The sequence below is a fragment of the Nothobranchius furzeri genome, chromosome 9 (assembly GCF_043380555.1).
Source record: "Nothobranchius furzeri strain GRZ-AD chromosome 9, NfurGRZ-RIMD1, whole genome shotgun sequence".
In the NCBI taxonomy this organism is placed as follows: domain Eukaryota; kingdom Metazoa; phylum Chordata; class Actinopteri; order Cyprinodontiformes; family Nothobranchiidae; genus Nothobranchius; species Nothobranchius furzeri.
The window spans coordinates 39,666,975-39,682,939 of NC_091749.1; the positions used below are offsets into that span (position 1 = coordinate 39,666,975).

The 15,965-nt window shown below is 40.1% G+C and overlaps 1 protein-coding gene and 1 long non-coding RNA gene across 6 annotated transcripts in view; one reads left to right on the forward strand and one right to left on the reverse strand.

Annotated features, from left to right (window-relative positions):
- Positions 1-15,965, forward strand: part of LOC129153192 (uncharacterized) — a 170,452-nt gene that overhangs the window by 140,042 nt on the left and 14,445 nt on the right. The gene's annotated exons all lie outside the window — the stretch shown is intronic.
- Positions 1-15,965, reverse strand: part of LOC107381645 (protocadherin-9) — a 243,711-nt gene that overhangs the window by 13,649 nt on the left and 214,097 nt on the right. The window lies entirely within an intron of this gene.

The window sequence follows — 15,965 nt, forward strand, 5'->3', positions numbered from 1 at the left end:
GTTGGCTGCTGATCATCTCAGGGTCTCTGCTCCGGCCTACAGGGTGGGACAGTGTGGCTTTCTACTCGGGACCTTGCCCTCCGTACAGACTCTCGTAAGTTGTCAAAGAGATTTATTGGGACATTTCTTATGTCAAAGGTCATTAACCCTGTGGCTATTAGACTCAAGCTCCCCAGGATCATGAAGTGCCATCCAACATTTCACGTTAGTCGGGTTAAACCGGCCAGGAAGAGCGCGTTGGTTCCTGCCTCCCGACCCCCTCCTCTCCCCCGGATGGTTGAGGGGGCACGGACTATTCGGTGAGGCGGCTGTTGGCTGTGCAGCGTTGGGGTCGTCAATTCCTCATTGACTGGAAGGGTTACGGGCCTGAGGAGAGGTCTTGGGTTCCTGCGGGTGATGTTCTGGATCCCTCCCTGATTCAGGACTTTTATGACCGGCGCCTTGACATTCCTGGCCCATGGTGCGGGGGGGGGGGGGGGGGGGATGGGTGATTTCATGGGTGGTTCTGTAGGTTGAGTTTTTTTCTGGTCATTTTTATGGTTTTATTGTATTTCTGGTACTTCCTGTTTTATTTTGTGTATTCACTTCCTGTCTCATTACAGGCAGTTTCACAACCTGAGGCTCCTCACCAATCAGCCTTATGTCTTGCACCTGTTTCATGGCTTCTCCATTTATGCTTCTTTGCAAACCGATTCCTTTGCCAGTTTGTCTTCTTCAGCTGAGTAAAGTGAACCTGCTCTCAGTAACACTTTGTGAGAGTGTATTTAGTTAGTTTTGGACTTGTTCAGTTGTGCTGTACTGCCAGGAATCCCTTCAGTTTAGTAAACAGTGTGAGCTCTGCATTTGAGTCCTCTTTTGTGCTTTGATAAAATCTGTTACATGTGGGAAAATCATCAAATATCATCCCGCATGTTTCCCCATCATGTTCTTTCAACTTTCAGTTTTCCTACAAATGTCAAAGACTCCAGGGTTTTAATTCACATTATTATAAACATAATATTTTGGTAAAGTAGTTTAACACCAAACTGCAGTTCAGACTACTCCCCCTTTTTTCGAGTCCTTGGAGGGGGTGCTGGAGAGCACTCCTTGTCTGGCAGAGTCCCCTGTCAGAAGGAGCTTCAATTGCCACCTCTGACATAACTTCCAAAATGTTCTGGGGGAGGCGGGGGACATTGAGTCCAAATGGGACCTTTTCCGTGCTTCCATTGTTGAGGCGGCCGACCAGATCTGTGGCTGCAGGATCGTTGGTGCCTGTGATGGCCACATCCATGTCCACACAACAGTGAACGTTAGTACACTCATGCACTTTCATGATTTCAGTTTGTACGTTCATATTTCTTTGGATTTATTGTTTAGACAGCTTAAATGCATTCGTTCTGATTGTAAGCATGCACATTTAGTTAACTGCTGTATTTTATGCCTGTCATTTGTTCTATTTAAGTTTTCTCTTACCGGTGCTGAGAGGTTCTCCATTTCCTGCTTCCTGAGATGGGACAGGCAAACAGTGTTGAAGGAGTTCTGTCAGCTAAATACAGGAGGAGCTGATGGGGCCAAACCAATAGCTCCAGGAAGAGGGGACTGAAGGATTTCCTTTAGTTTATTATTTTGTCATTTGTTAATTTAAGTTTGAAGTTAAATAGTTAGGTTTATGGGTTAGGGTGTTTAGGTTTATTAACAATCTGACTGTACTGATTTGTGGTTTTAGTTTTAGTTAGTAAATGTTTGTCTAGTAATCTCTATTGTTCATATGGTTTGATCAGCCAGTGTGTATACCCTTGTGTGTCTTTGTTTGTTAGGTCGGATATGGTTTCAGTCAGTCAACATGTTTAGTTAGCAGTTTATTGAGTTTCAGTTTGTTTGACCTCTTTTGTGAGCTCGAGCTATTTTTGTGAGGATATTTTAAAAGCAAAGGAAATTAAAGAGCCTCTATTTTTGGAGATTTCCTGTGTTCCTCCACTCATTTGACTTGATCCCTCACAGTGCCTGTCGTGGCAGCAAACCCCAATCCTGTTGTTGGACACTGGCAGTTATGGATGCTGTCAAGCTGAAAATAGTCATATCAGGTCTTTTTGGTCTGTGGGACTCCAGAGGCAGCTGATAGATACCAACAAGCCAAGCGGAATGCAGCTCGAGTGGTCACGGAGGCAAAAACCTAGGTGTGGGAGGAGTTTGATACCATGGAGCAAGACTTCTGAACCGCTTGGAGGAGATTCTGTTCCAACATCTGGTGCCTCAGAAGGGGAAAGTAGTGTCCTACCAACACTGTTTATAGTTGTGACGGTGGGCTGCTGACCTCTACTCAGGACGTTGTGGATCAGTGGGCAGAATACTTCGAAGACCTCCTCAATCCCACCGGCACATCTCCCAGTGAGGAAACAGAGCCTGGGGACTTTGGGTTGGGCTGAGGTTGTCAAAAAGCTCCTTGGTGGCAAGGCCATGGAGGTGGATGAGATCTGCCCGGAGATCCTTTAGACTTTGGATGGTGTGGGGCTGTGTTGGCTGACGCGGCTCTGCAATATCACATGGACATCGGGGCAGTTCCACTGGACTGGTAGACTAGGGTGGTGGTCCCCCTAGTTTGAAAAGGGGGCAGGACATGCCCGAAACACCTCCCCAAAAACAGCTGCACCCGCGACCCAGACCCGGATAAGTGGAGGAAGATGACGATGATGATTTCTAGGGGCAGCCAAGGTGTTGAGGGGATCTGTTTTGGTGGCCTGAGGATCGAATCTCTGCCATTTGCAGATGATGTGGTCCTGTTGGCTTCATCAGAATGTGATCTCTGGCTTTTGCTGGAGTGGTTCACCGCTGTGTGTGATGCAGCTGGGATGAAAATCAGCTCCTCTAAATCTGAGATCATGGTCTTAAATCGGAAAAGGGTAGAATTCCTTCTCCATGTCAGGGATGAGGTTGTGCAGCAAATAGAGGAGTTTCAGTATCTCGTGGTCTTGTTCACGAATGAGGGTAAGCTGGAGCGTGAGACTGATAGGCGGATTGGTGCTGCATCTGCCATGATGCGGGTCTTGTACCGGTCTGCTGGAGTAGATCCGCTGCTCCTCCAAATGGAGAGGAGCCAGTTGAGGTGGCTCGGAAATCTGTTTAGGACGCCTCCCTGGTGAGGTTTTCTGGGCACGTCCAACCAGGAGGAGACCTAAAGGGAGACCCAAGACACATTGGAGGGACTATGTTTCTTGCCTGGCTAGGGAACGCCTTAGGGTTCCCCCGAAAGAATTGGCCCAAGTGAATGGGGAGAGGGAAGTCTGGCATCTTGACTTAGGCTGTTGCCCCTGTGACCCGAATTCAGATAAGCGGAAGAAAATGGATGGATGGATGAATTGATATATAATTTAAATAAATTAAAATCTAAAATGTGAATTAACACTTCACCCATCTTCCTTCAAGCAGAAGATTATGCAACCTTAAACCCAGCATAATAAATAAGATCCTGTCCTCTGCAAGTGACTCACTACAACATCATTTTAGCTGTTTAAAAAATAGTTTAATTATTAATTACTCCGATAAGCCTGAATGAATATCATATTTAGCTCTCACAAGGCTGTAGCGTACCATTTCATGACTTTAAATTATTTTTATCTGTTTTGTACTAAATGGATGTTTTTTGTTTTTTAGAAAATAAATGTGTAAAAGTGACTGAGTGGACAAAGTTGGTTTTATTTCTCACATCAAGTTCAACAGCAGCTCTGTACAAGTCGGCTGCCCCAACAAGGGTCATTGAAATGCACCGACGCACAATGACATATTACACTTGTTCAAACACTGTGCATTAAGAAATGATTAGGCGGTTCAGCTGGCCTCAGCTGGTAGGTATTTTGATGGCTGAAGAACAAAGGGCAAATAAATATAAGATCCAAAACAAATGAGGTGTAACTTCATCTGAATACACTCCAAATCCCAGTTCCAGGTATCTGTCGCTGATGCGCTTGACTAATTTCACAGCTAACATTAGCTGTCCATGTCCAGAAACTGGAGAAAAATATTGTAGAAATTCAATTGTGACTGAAAATTCATATAAAAAAATAAACTGTACTTAACTGATAATGTGGACAGTTGAGACAAAGAAGGGCAGATTAGGCTGTTTTTTTCTGACACAGACCCTTCAGTGCATGCAAAATATCACTTATCAGTTAAGGGAAACCAGTGTGCTGTCCTCCATGTAGCAGAGGAGGAAGAGAAGCAGGCTTGATAAGCTGGTGAGGTTTTGCTTTGTGATGCACCAGTAAAAACACTTGAGAGGACTAAACATTCTGGGAGACATCTTCCACCTCATTTACAACAAGATACTTTTTTTGGCTCTGCATTGATACTTTTGCCAATAGCCATTATCAGTGCAATCCTTTTCTGACACAATCACTACAGCCCACACCAAAAAACCATGGAGGGTGGGGAGAACGCCTGCACTGCAGATGCTAAACAAGCCACAATGGACCACACATCACACCGCAAAACATTTTTACTCTTCCGCTGTATTCTGTTTTTCCTGAAGACACGTCTTTCCATGACATGAGCTGGCAGAAATCACAGTTTCTTCAGCAACTATATTACTTTGTACAGGTTTAGATGTACCAGTTGCACTGTGAAAAGTAAATAATGCACATGTACATGTTTTACTACATCTCTGCAGCTGAGAGCAGCTCTGTTGAGGAGTGCTAATTAGGAGGGGTCCCTGGAATAAAAATCAGAGGCCTATTGTAAATGAAATGTCACATTAAAGGTCTGATTACAATGAGCCTTTACATTTTATCAACAGACAGGATGCAGTTTCCCCCCCTCTTCTTCAAATACAAATGTATCCTTTTAAACTTAAAAATCAAAGTGATGTATTTTTAGTAGACTTGTTATAGAAGATTTGACAGAACGTCTGTCTCTAATTCAAGTTCCTGACGCTCAGACTCCCAGTTTTCTAAGAATCTGCTGCCATTATCACATTCCCAAACAACCATCTGCTCATCTACTCATCCATGTCCATCTGTTTATCTACTAAACATGACGAAAAGAGTCACTGAAAGGAGAAAGTAGCAATGAAGAAGCATTTATGGTTTACATGCTTCAACCCAAATTCAGCTGAAATCTTTGAGGAAAAAGTGTGAATTTTGAAGTTCTGCATGTAAAAAACCAAACTCTGCTACAACCTTTGGTTCTTAAAGTTGGCAATTGTGTGAAACCTTTTCTGTGCAGAAGTTACTCACTAAAACAATAACGTGGTTTATAATGGATCTAAAAAATTTTATTTGTGTTTGTCAAGATTTCTTGACGTTAGAAGAGGGATTCAACTTTTTCATATTTTTAAATCATTTTTTGAGCCAGTATGTGCAAAAATGACCCTTTAGGGTTAATGAAAGGTCACCCGGACCCTATCATCACCTCCTGTGGCCAGTGTTTGCAGTCTGGTTCCAGCATGTTTCCTACACAGCTGATTTGTTTAATTCGGTGATGCATTCATGTTACATTCATGTTTTTCACGATTTTCTTTTCTATACAAGCAAATCAGCTTCAGTGCAAACGTTCCGAAAAAAAAGCACCGAAGAACAATTTCTCCTCTGTCTCTGATCTTTTACCACATCAGACCCAATCTCTGACCTCATAATTTGGTTTCTAATGTAAATCTAAGACTATGACCGTTCTTCTCAGTTGTGAGTCTCTCATTAGCAATAAGATAAGCATTTGATCAGTTTAATTTTTCAAACTGTTCTTTTAGTGCAATGACATGACTGAATGTAAATAAGAAACAAACCAATGAGATCAAATTGCAGAAACGGGATTGGCATTTTGACAGTTAGCTTTCCAACTTCATGCAGTAAGGCACAATTGTTTCATTTGATCTGGCTTGCAGGCACAATGGTATAACTGAGGAAACTTTTTGCTGACCTCAAAATGCGGTATTACTGTAGCATAACTTCTATTTGTAACTATAGAGAACATCAAAAATCTACCATCTAAATGGAAGAAAGTAAGAAAACATCATTGTTGTTTAGTGTTTCAATTCATTTGCTTCATAAAGTACCACCAATGTCCCTGGTGCTATTTGGGATGTCATAAAATACAGTTATTGATTTTTCTCCAGGAAAGACGACATGTTAAACATTCACTTGTGCTTTGCTGTTCAAGTGTCTTGCATGGATCACATTTTTATTATAGTAGCGGAATAAGTGTCCTGTTGCAGAAAGTAGATTTTTTTTTGAAAATTACTTCAAATAGCGAATTATTTGAAAAAAAATATATTTTCCTGAGAAGGTTTTGCTCAAGATTAATTTCAAAGGATGGGTTGTGGATGTGGAAATGAATTATAGGATCAACAAAAATCTGTAAAAATAACTTAATGGACAAAAACAACACTGTATACATAAGCAATGGCCTTGTTTACCACAATGTATGCAGAATTTATAGCTATGGAGAGAAATAATTGGGCCTGTATGGACCAATTGTGAACAGAGCTGCCCATAAACAGCTTGTTGAGGGCCGTTTATATGCAGGTTTATAAAGTGTCCTACTGAGATGTACAACTGCAAGCCCTTCCACTAAATTAGCCGCCTGAGCCTGTAATTATTTTATTTCATTATTTCATTTGTGACATTGTTATACGGGTTAAGGAACTTATGATCAGGCATAAAATTCTTAATTAAAAACATATGTAGAAGTACTTTTATAAATATACAGTTGTATCATTATTTGTATTTCTTCAGTTTGTTTTGTTGGCGTCACGTTTAAATCCTTTTTTTCCATGAATTGAATGAAACCATGAATTCAACACAAGACAGCAATTGTTTTTACTAAAGTACGACATCTTCCAGAAAAGTTTAGATGAATATTTTCAGATGAAATATGCGCACCAAGAACTCTATGGTGAGTGCTTTTTGGCAGAGAAGAAGCAAAAGGGTTTCAGAAAAGAAATGAAAGATGAGAAAGTAAGAGCAGAAGAAAATGAGGCATGGATGAAGTGGTGACAGAAAGACAAAACTTCCTGTGTGGATCATTACCTTGAGCCCGAAGGAATCGGATAATAAAACAGATTCTTGTTAATCCCCTGAGAGCTCTGTAATTGCAATACTGAAGTAGATCTCCTCTCTGTTAATAATTGTAATTTCAGACCATGCTTTGCCTAAATATACATTTATACCTAATTACCTTAGGGAAAGGACAGTGCTATACTGTCAGTTAATTGTGTACTGAATTCTACTTACAAAAGGAAATTACTTTAAGGCCACTAATTTTTTGATTTTTGTAAGAAAAAAAAAGTATTAATGAGATTTACTTTTTAATTTATTATTTGGACAGCCTGAATTATTGACGATACCCTTCCATGAAACATTAAGAGTACCAGACACGTCTGGGCTAACGGGTTGTTATCGTTGTGGCATCAACAGTTTACTGGTTTTCGGTCTTTCACAGCCTAATACGTGTCGTGTAGTCGGCGACGATCCTTCCTGTTAAATATGTCAATGTGTCAAAATTTACAAGTTGTTCGAGGTTTAAATTGGCAATAGCAGAAAAAAAATTATCACCTCCTCTTCAACTGTAAGAACCATTTGACTTGATGGCAGTGGTGTTGAGGCGATAATAGAAATTGGCGGTTATATAATTAAAAGAACTGGATCGCATGGATAGATGAGAATCAGACTCAGCTGATGAAATGGTTCTTACAGAATGAAGCTTTTAGTGAAGTTTTTTTTCTATCGCTTTACCCTACATTGTTGCAATAGTCCACTCAGACTCATCGCACCAGTGAAAATTCTGCCATCTATATATTAAGCATTCAGTGTGTGAATGTAAAAAAAAAGTGAGAACACTGATAATAACGGGAATTGTAAGTAACAGTCATATGCATAATTCTGCTTTGTGAGCTTCTGGCTACACGAGGAGGAAGTGGAGGTCAGGGTCTGGCAGAGACCCCTGTTGGGTGCAGGTGGCAAATAACTTCTGTCAGCCAAGTAATTAAGTGTCCATCACATCGTTGCAGGAGGGCTGAGCAACCCAGAAGCTTCTTCCCATCTCCATCTGTGAGACTGAATGGAGCTACAATATGTCCCCATATAACCAGGACATTTGCACCAAATGACTTAAGTGCTAGCTATTAAAAAAATATACTAAGCATTATTAAAAAAATGTTTGGCAGATTATTTATGAAGCTCGTGTGAAACCGTAGTGTGATTTGTTGTGAGTTATCCAGTGAACATAGGTTGTCAGGTTTTAATTTGTATTTGTTTTGGTTTGTTTAACTAGAAAATCATGCAAACTCCAAACGAATACTAACTTTAGAGTAGCAATATGAAGAACAATGATGCACATTCATCCATCCAGTTGGATACAAATGGTAAAATGTTAAATGGCCTGTATTTGATATAGCGCCTTCTAGAGTCCTAGAACCCCCAAGGCACTTTACAACACAATCAGTCATTCACCCATTCACACACTGGTGGGGATGAGCTACAATGTAGCCACAGCTGGCCTGGGGCTCACTGACAGAGGCGAAGCTCCCGAGCACTGGTGCCACCGGTCCCTCCGACCACCACCAGCAGGCTACGTGGGTTAAGTGTCTTGCCCAAGGACATAACGACAGCGACAGACTGAGCGGGGCTCGAACCTGCAACCTTCCGATTACGGGGCGAGCACTTAACTCCTGTGCCACCATCGCCCATACATATTTATCTGGTACATTTTCATGAAAACTCAAATAAAGGCCTTGCCCAACACCTATATGTCGAAGTTCCAGTTCAAAATCTTTAGCTGAGAAACGATGAAACATTAGAAAACCATCATGTGCAATCTCTTTTTTTTTTCTTCCGTTTTCTGTCTGGCTGTGAAGCAAACAGAATAGATGTCTGAATGCTGGTGACAGGTTTTACAGATTTACTCTCAGGTGGAGCATCAAAGCATCTGCTTTAATGTCACGCCTGATATGTAAAACTTTATTGTTATTGTTTTTTGAATGCTTTATAATTCTGACCAGACACGGAGACAGAGGTGAAAGAGAAAGGAAGAGACAAAATGAGGAAGGGTTGTTCCACATAAATAAACAATCAATGATGAACAAGAGTCTGCTTCTAGACCTGCAGAAAGAGAAAAATAAACAAGCAAAAAAGAAGAGACACACAACAATACAACTAGAGCAAGCTATCACTGTGTCAACCTGATGAGGAAAAATAAAATCAACACTATTTTACTGAACAATCACACGATGATAAATCACAGTGCATTTAGTGCCAACCACAGCCTTAAGACATGTGTTGAAAAATGCCCAAGTCCATACTTATGAGAGCACCATGTGAGCGCCTGTATGTGTACACATACAATCTCATGAAAACACATGAGATCTTACGTGAACAGTTAGCAGTAAGACCAGAAGATGGGGATGATTAATTATATAATACCAAATTCTAGCATTTATTCTGCAAAAATGACAGCTGCTTGTTTTGTTTGTTTTGCATTTGCTAATTTCATGCAGCTGTGGCAGCCATCTTCAATGAGGTTTAGTCCAAAAAGGATTATTTGTAGATGGTCATCCCAGATTAATTTCTGAGAATTCCATTAACATCCATTGCGTGGGTTGTAGCTGGACACACACATACTTATATGTGTATGCTTGTGTGGACCTCCATTGACTTCTATTCATTTTAACCTAAACTAAAGGTTTATTCACACCATAAAACCAAGTTGTAGGGTGCTTCGCACTGTATAGATCAGCAAAATGTCCCCACAATGTGAAAATGTCCACACGTTTACAGGTCAAAAGTCAAAATTAGTCCACATAAATATTTAAGAACAAGTGCACACACACATGCACGCACACAACAGAACTATTCTCACACCTTTCACTTTTTATCAGCACACAGTAACTACAGATATTTGAATAAATGCAATCATATTCAAATAAAGATCACATTTAAAATGTGCCCAAAGTTTGATTTGTAGGAAGGTGGTTAAAAGGTACACGATGAAAGGAATGGGGTTTGAAAAATAACGGAATCAAATGTGCTATTATATATGTTAATGAGCAATATTCATTTGACTGATACAGATGAGTCCCATCAAAATGAAGTTATTAATGTAGGTAAATTAATTAAATACAATCCAGCTCATCAGCTTCAAAGATGGATATAAACTCTAAAATGTCTTTTACTCATGCAAATGTGTGTTTTTAATGTTTGAAGCTGCTTGACATCAAACTGCAGTGTCTGAAATTATTCTTTTGGCAGAGCAGGCATTTTTATACAGGGCTTTGGCATATTAATGTTGCAACATGTGTGAAAGTAATTTGTTGTTTTTGAAGATGACAGCAATTAATCTCTCAAATGACCTGGCTAGATTAAATCAGACGAAGGAGAGGATGCTAGGAAAATAAATGCCAGCATTAGGGAAGAAATTACAAGATGACCTTACTGAACAATGATTTATGGATTCCCCAGTCATGCAATTACAGCAGGTGATACCTTTGAAATTTCAAACCATGGAAATTCAATTTGCTCCTTTGCAAACTGCACACTTGTCAAGGACATTTAAACTGTTGTGTGCACAGAAAGTCTCTGAGGACACATGTCTCTTAACAAATTGCACTAAATTTAAGAGCAACAGTGTATGGGAATAAAAAATTGTGATGAATGCAGAAATGATGCATCAGAAGGACTTTAAATGTTGATTTTAAGGTACACGATGAAAGGAATGGGGTTTGAAAAATAACTGAATCAAATGTGCTATTATATATGTTAATGAGCAATATTCATTTGACATTTGCCTTACGGATTATTTTCCTTCATTGGATCTCTGAGGAGCAGGTGATAAGAAAATACTTTTAATATGCTGTCTTGCGTAAAAGCTGAAGATCAAGGTGCTCGTACAGCGCCTTGTTTGGTTGTAATGCCTTCTTGAATGCGCTTTATAAATAAAATGGTATGGTATGGTATTTCAGATATGCTGAATACACTAGTAACCTCAAACCAAGCATATAACATTTTCACTGTGATAATAACATTAATAAACTAAAATAGATTACAAGTTATTTGCCTGCAATAAAATACAATAAACCAGAAATCCCACTTTATTATTTCTAGCACCTTACATCAGTTTCTGCATGTTTTCCTGCCAGAAAAGAAAATGTTTCCTTTTTGAGGCCCTTTTACGAGTGTGTGTGTGTGTGTGTGTGTGTGTGTGTGTGTGTGTGTGTGTGTGTGTGTGTGTGTGTGTGTGTGTGTGTGTGTGTGTGTGTGTGTGTGTGAATTAGAGTCCATTTGAAAGTGCAAAACTCGTTTTGTTTTGTCAATACCACGTTTTCTGAAGCAGAAGCTCTCCCATATTACAAGTAGAATTGAGTATCATTATACCTTCAGTGTGCTCCATTTTCCAATTCACTAGCGGTTAAGAAGAAAGATCATAACAACCCATCGTTTTTAGAATCCCTCCTGAAAGAAACAAATCAATCACGCTAATCTTACGGATTATGTTCCTTCATTGGATCTCTGAGGAGCAGGTGATAAGAAAATACTTTTAATATGCTGTCTTGCGTAAAAGCTGAAGATCAAGGTGCTCGTACAGCAGCACATGTGTGCCTGCCACTGCGACTCTTACCATCCACTCCTGTTTCAATAGGTCCATCCAGCATGAGCATACAACATGATGCACGGGGATGAAACTCGGGTGCATTTGGAGGAGGTTTCAGCCCCACCATATGCCACAGTGGGGTGATAAAATTATAGAGCAGATTTACAATGAAGCAAACATAAAGGCAAGATTCATTTTCAGTGTGCGTGGATTAAGAAAAGTCTGCAGCCATTAATGTTTTTTAAGTTATCCTACTTATGTTTATAATGTGTTTTTGCTACTGTGTAAGAAGCTCAACAAAAAAAGCATTAAAATCATGAAGCGGTTATAACCATTTCATGTTAACTGTAAGAACAGAAATGAAAAAGTATTTGACATTTTCACTCAAAAAATTATACACTATAAATTATTATTATTATATTTTTTTTTATCAAACATCCCCTGAGTTGTTTTCAGATGTTGTAGCTTTTGTTTTTATCTTATGTGTTTAGTTGTACTTCATTGTGTTAAAATCAGTGCAGGCATTAGTAAGACCGTAAATTAATTGTTCACTAAATGTTGGTTCCTTTTTAGTCAGTTAAAAAAATGGTTATAATTTCTGATACAGGTTTGATTTCCCTGGTTATTGAAAGATAACTGTGCCATTGTACTTTTTATTTTAAAGGTGCAATTTGTAAGACTGCCATTCTTGGTCAAATGTTGTTATTGCAGTGCATTTTGTATAGCAAAATGCTACTCTCACCCACGTCAGTTTCATGGCTGTTTCCAAATATGGATCAGCACCAGAAGATTCTAGATGACAAAGACAAATCATAGTTGATAAGTAGATAAATACATTGTCATATCTGGAGTTAGCACTCTCGGATGTTTTACGGTAAAGATCACTTACAACACTTATGGTAGTTTGCTGTGTTGCGTTTAGCTTGCTTTTTTATTTCTGAACATCTCATTAAAGGAAGTAAAATGCCACAACTGACTCAATATTCTCTCCACGCATACATGTCAGTGTAAAATGAAGTTGTTCACAATTGAAGAAAAAGCGAGATTTTTTAGAGCCGACTATTTGATTCAAATCTACTATTAGCATTGTAAGCTCAACTTTAGCCTCTTGCCTGCTTCACCCAATATTAGAGTAAAACAAAAGGATGCCGTGGGTTCTTTGGTTCTTTAAACAATCCTGGTGAATTACAAATGTAACTGCCGCAGTAGCTCGCTGCAGATTTGGCAAACTCAGATTCTAAAACAGAAGCTGCATCCCTCTTTTGCCTTTTTGAAAGGACTGACGACCCCCCAGCCAGCTGAATAGGAAATCTGTTTCAGTATAACCTCCCTTCCAACAGGATTGATACATTTGACTGTTTTGTCAGTATTTATATAGAATTCTTACAAGTTGCACCTTTAAATTTAAACTGTTACATGCATTCACACACACTGTCATTTCTCATATGTTGACCTCAACCATCAATGTTATGTTGATGCAGATTATTATTATTATTATTATTATTATTATTATTATTATAGATGCATTTTTAAAGCTCCTCAAAATAAGTATATTGGCAACACTTTGACAAAATGAATGACAAGAAGAAAGCCTTCAGCAGTTGAAACAGCAGATAGCTAGTAAATTGTAAGTGGCATTCTGTCGAGACCAATCCCTCAGACAGTCCACCCAGTCATTGGACATTTGATGAGTAGCTTTGTCTGTTCCCCTCTCAGTGTCAAAAAATCAGCAGGCGCTCTGACTCCCTGATGGGGTCAGAGACCTCAGCCGCTGTGAGGGTGACCACGTTGAGACGAGGACACACTGTCATCACACACAGACATACGAGAACACGTTTTCTGAGATGCAGGAGACACTATGAGCTGATGACTAATATTAAAAAATACAAAATAGATGAAATGCACACAAAAGAAAGGAACATTTAGTGAGGAAGCAGACGAGTGGTGTCATTGCTGTAAACATGTCTAGTTATTTTTATCTTGCTGTTGGATGCTGTGACACATTAAATAATGCAAATCTACATTCAGTGACAAAAGAGTAGAAATGAAAGGATGCACCGGGCAGAAATGGCGGCCTCGTCATTCCATTTCTTTTAGCCCATCTGTAAATGGCATGCATTTTAATCCTTTTAATTATGGATCCTCACTACAATTACCTCAAATTAAATTACTTTGCAAACCTCTGAAGGATACAAAGCTAACCGAGAAGAAGAGGATCCTTCTGTCAAGGATTTAACCTCGGTTTCGCTGTGACACACTTAGCCGTCTCCCCCCACGTCGTAAAGCCAAGAGTATATGAGACGAAAATATCAAAAATACTTAAAGCTTCCTACTGTACCCATTCTAGAACCCAATCAGCCCTCAAACTCATCCAAATCCCTTCTTTCCCAGTCCGACTCTATTCATAGGGTTACAGAGATTACTGTGAGGAGCCCTGCCTGGCAGGCATGCCACACTTAAATAATCTCTGGGTGAAATCCCAGTGTTAATGTGGGGTTTCTGGATCATGGCACCGCAGTGTTTTGCGGCGCTTCGTGCCACGCTGGTCGCACATGACAGCATGCGCCGAGAAGCAAAAGATGCATTGAGAGAAGAGAAGACAATTAGGATGAGAGAAAAGGAGATGACGAAGAGTGATGAGGAGAGAGGAAGAGGGAAATGAAGAATAGGAATAGAGTGAAGAAAGAGAACACAACAATGTGGCATGCAGCAACGGAGCAGATGAAAAGACAAGGCAGGGGAGGCATGGAGGGAGAGAGGATGATGGAAACAGGACTGTGGAGGCGAGATAGTCCCCCGAGTGGGACACAAGAAGCTTGCCAAGGTCTAAATGACATTACTCTGCATGTTATATACTTCATGGCCTTGGGTGGGTGTCTCGTGTGCCAAGAGATGCATAAAATTCTGACTGCTATTCTTACCCTTCTCCACAGCTGACCCATAAACACACTCATCTCACACTTGAAGTGTGGCATCAAACCAAGTATGCTCAACACAGAAAATGAAGTAATTACTTGATGTTTCAACTGCAGCGCAATAATTGCTTTAGTCCAGAGGATAACCAAGAAAGTGAGAAGATAACATATGCCAGTGAAGACGACAGCATAATGACAGGATTAGTGTAGGTCTAAAAGATGTCATCGCTCACTGATACGCGTGGAAATGGGGGTTGGGGGATGGAGAGAAAGGGGGAAAAAAATAAAAGCAGAGAGGAAGTCCTTTGAAGAAGCACTCATCTTTACTAGCAGGCTGAATAACAGTAAATGCAGGCTGAACCCAGCCCTGATGTTTCTCCCGTAAGCTTTGTGTTCTTCAAACTTTGTCAGCGCCTCATTACCTGGTCCTGACTCTTCACTGGAATGAACTTCACACTCAGTCAGGACAGTAGAAAAAAAAACCTCCTCTAATTGAATGTGCTCTACTCCTACACATTCTCCTTGTGGCTGTGTCAGTAGGAGCCCATAAAGCCTCAAAGCAAATTGATGAAAAATGACTTCAACACACCTACAGCAAAGTTTATATTTTTCAGGGTTTTCTGGAAATCCATATCTATCTTATACGCACTGCTTGATGATGCTTGAAAGGATGCCAATTCAAGAAACTGACTCACATGCAGGGATCCCTGACCTGTTTGAAGCTGAATAATTAAGTATAACATCAATAACAAAAGGTTCACTTGAGGTATTCAACACTTCTAATTCTATTTACTTAAAGGCCTCCCTTCGCAGTCCCTGGGAAATTCATGAAACGTTGAATCAGCCTGCTTTTCTATGAATGTCAAGAGTTTTTGAGCACGATGCGTTGCTGGAAGAGGGGAAGGGCTGGCTTGGACTGTTGTATGTGGAGAGGCATTTGGGTGTGGGGAACAATCTGTAGCAGTTAATTAGCACACACAAGGGGGCATTGGTAGAGCTCCCTCTAAATCCTTCCCTTCATCTCATGCCACCCCTAACAAGGGCAGCTAGATTAACCTGGTGGTATTATCTCCCCAGACACTAAGGCTGTCAGTGAACCAAAGGCTTGACAAATACAACTGGAGGGGTAAAATGCACATCTAAAGCATGGTTTATTAATTATAAAACATTCATCTCTCATAGCAGATTACTGTAAATTACACAAACATTGATGCTGTTGTTTGTGTAAATCTTGTTTACATGGCAACCACAGATCAAGGCAGATCAAGGAAGCGCAATTTCACAGAAGCAGAAGTTGATGTACTTGTGGGCGAGGTGGAGAAATGAAAGGAAGTGCTTTTGCAAAACAAATAAGAGAAAATCCACGGAGTGGCACAGCGTTGCTGAAGCCGTCAATGCTGTGAATTCTTCAGAGAGATCTGTGGCGGATATAAAAAAAATGGTCCAAACGGTATTCAATCCCCAGACTCCCGGGTGAAAGTCACGCGTGCTAACCAGTCA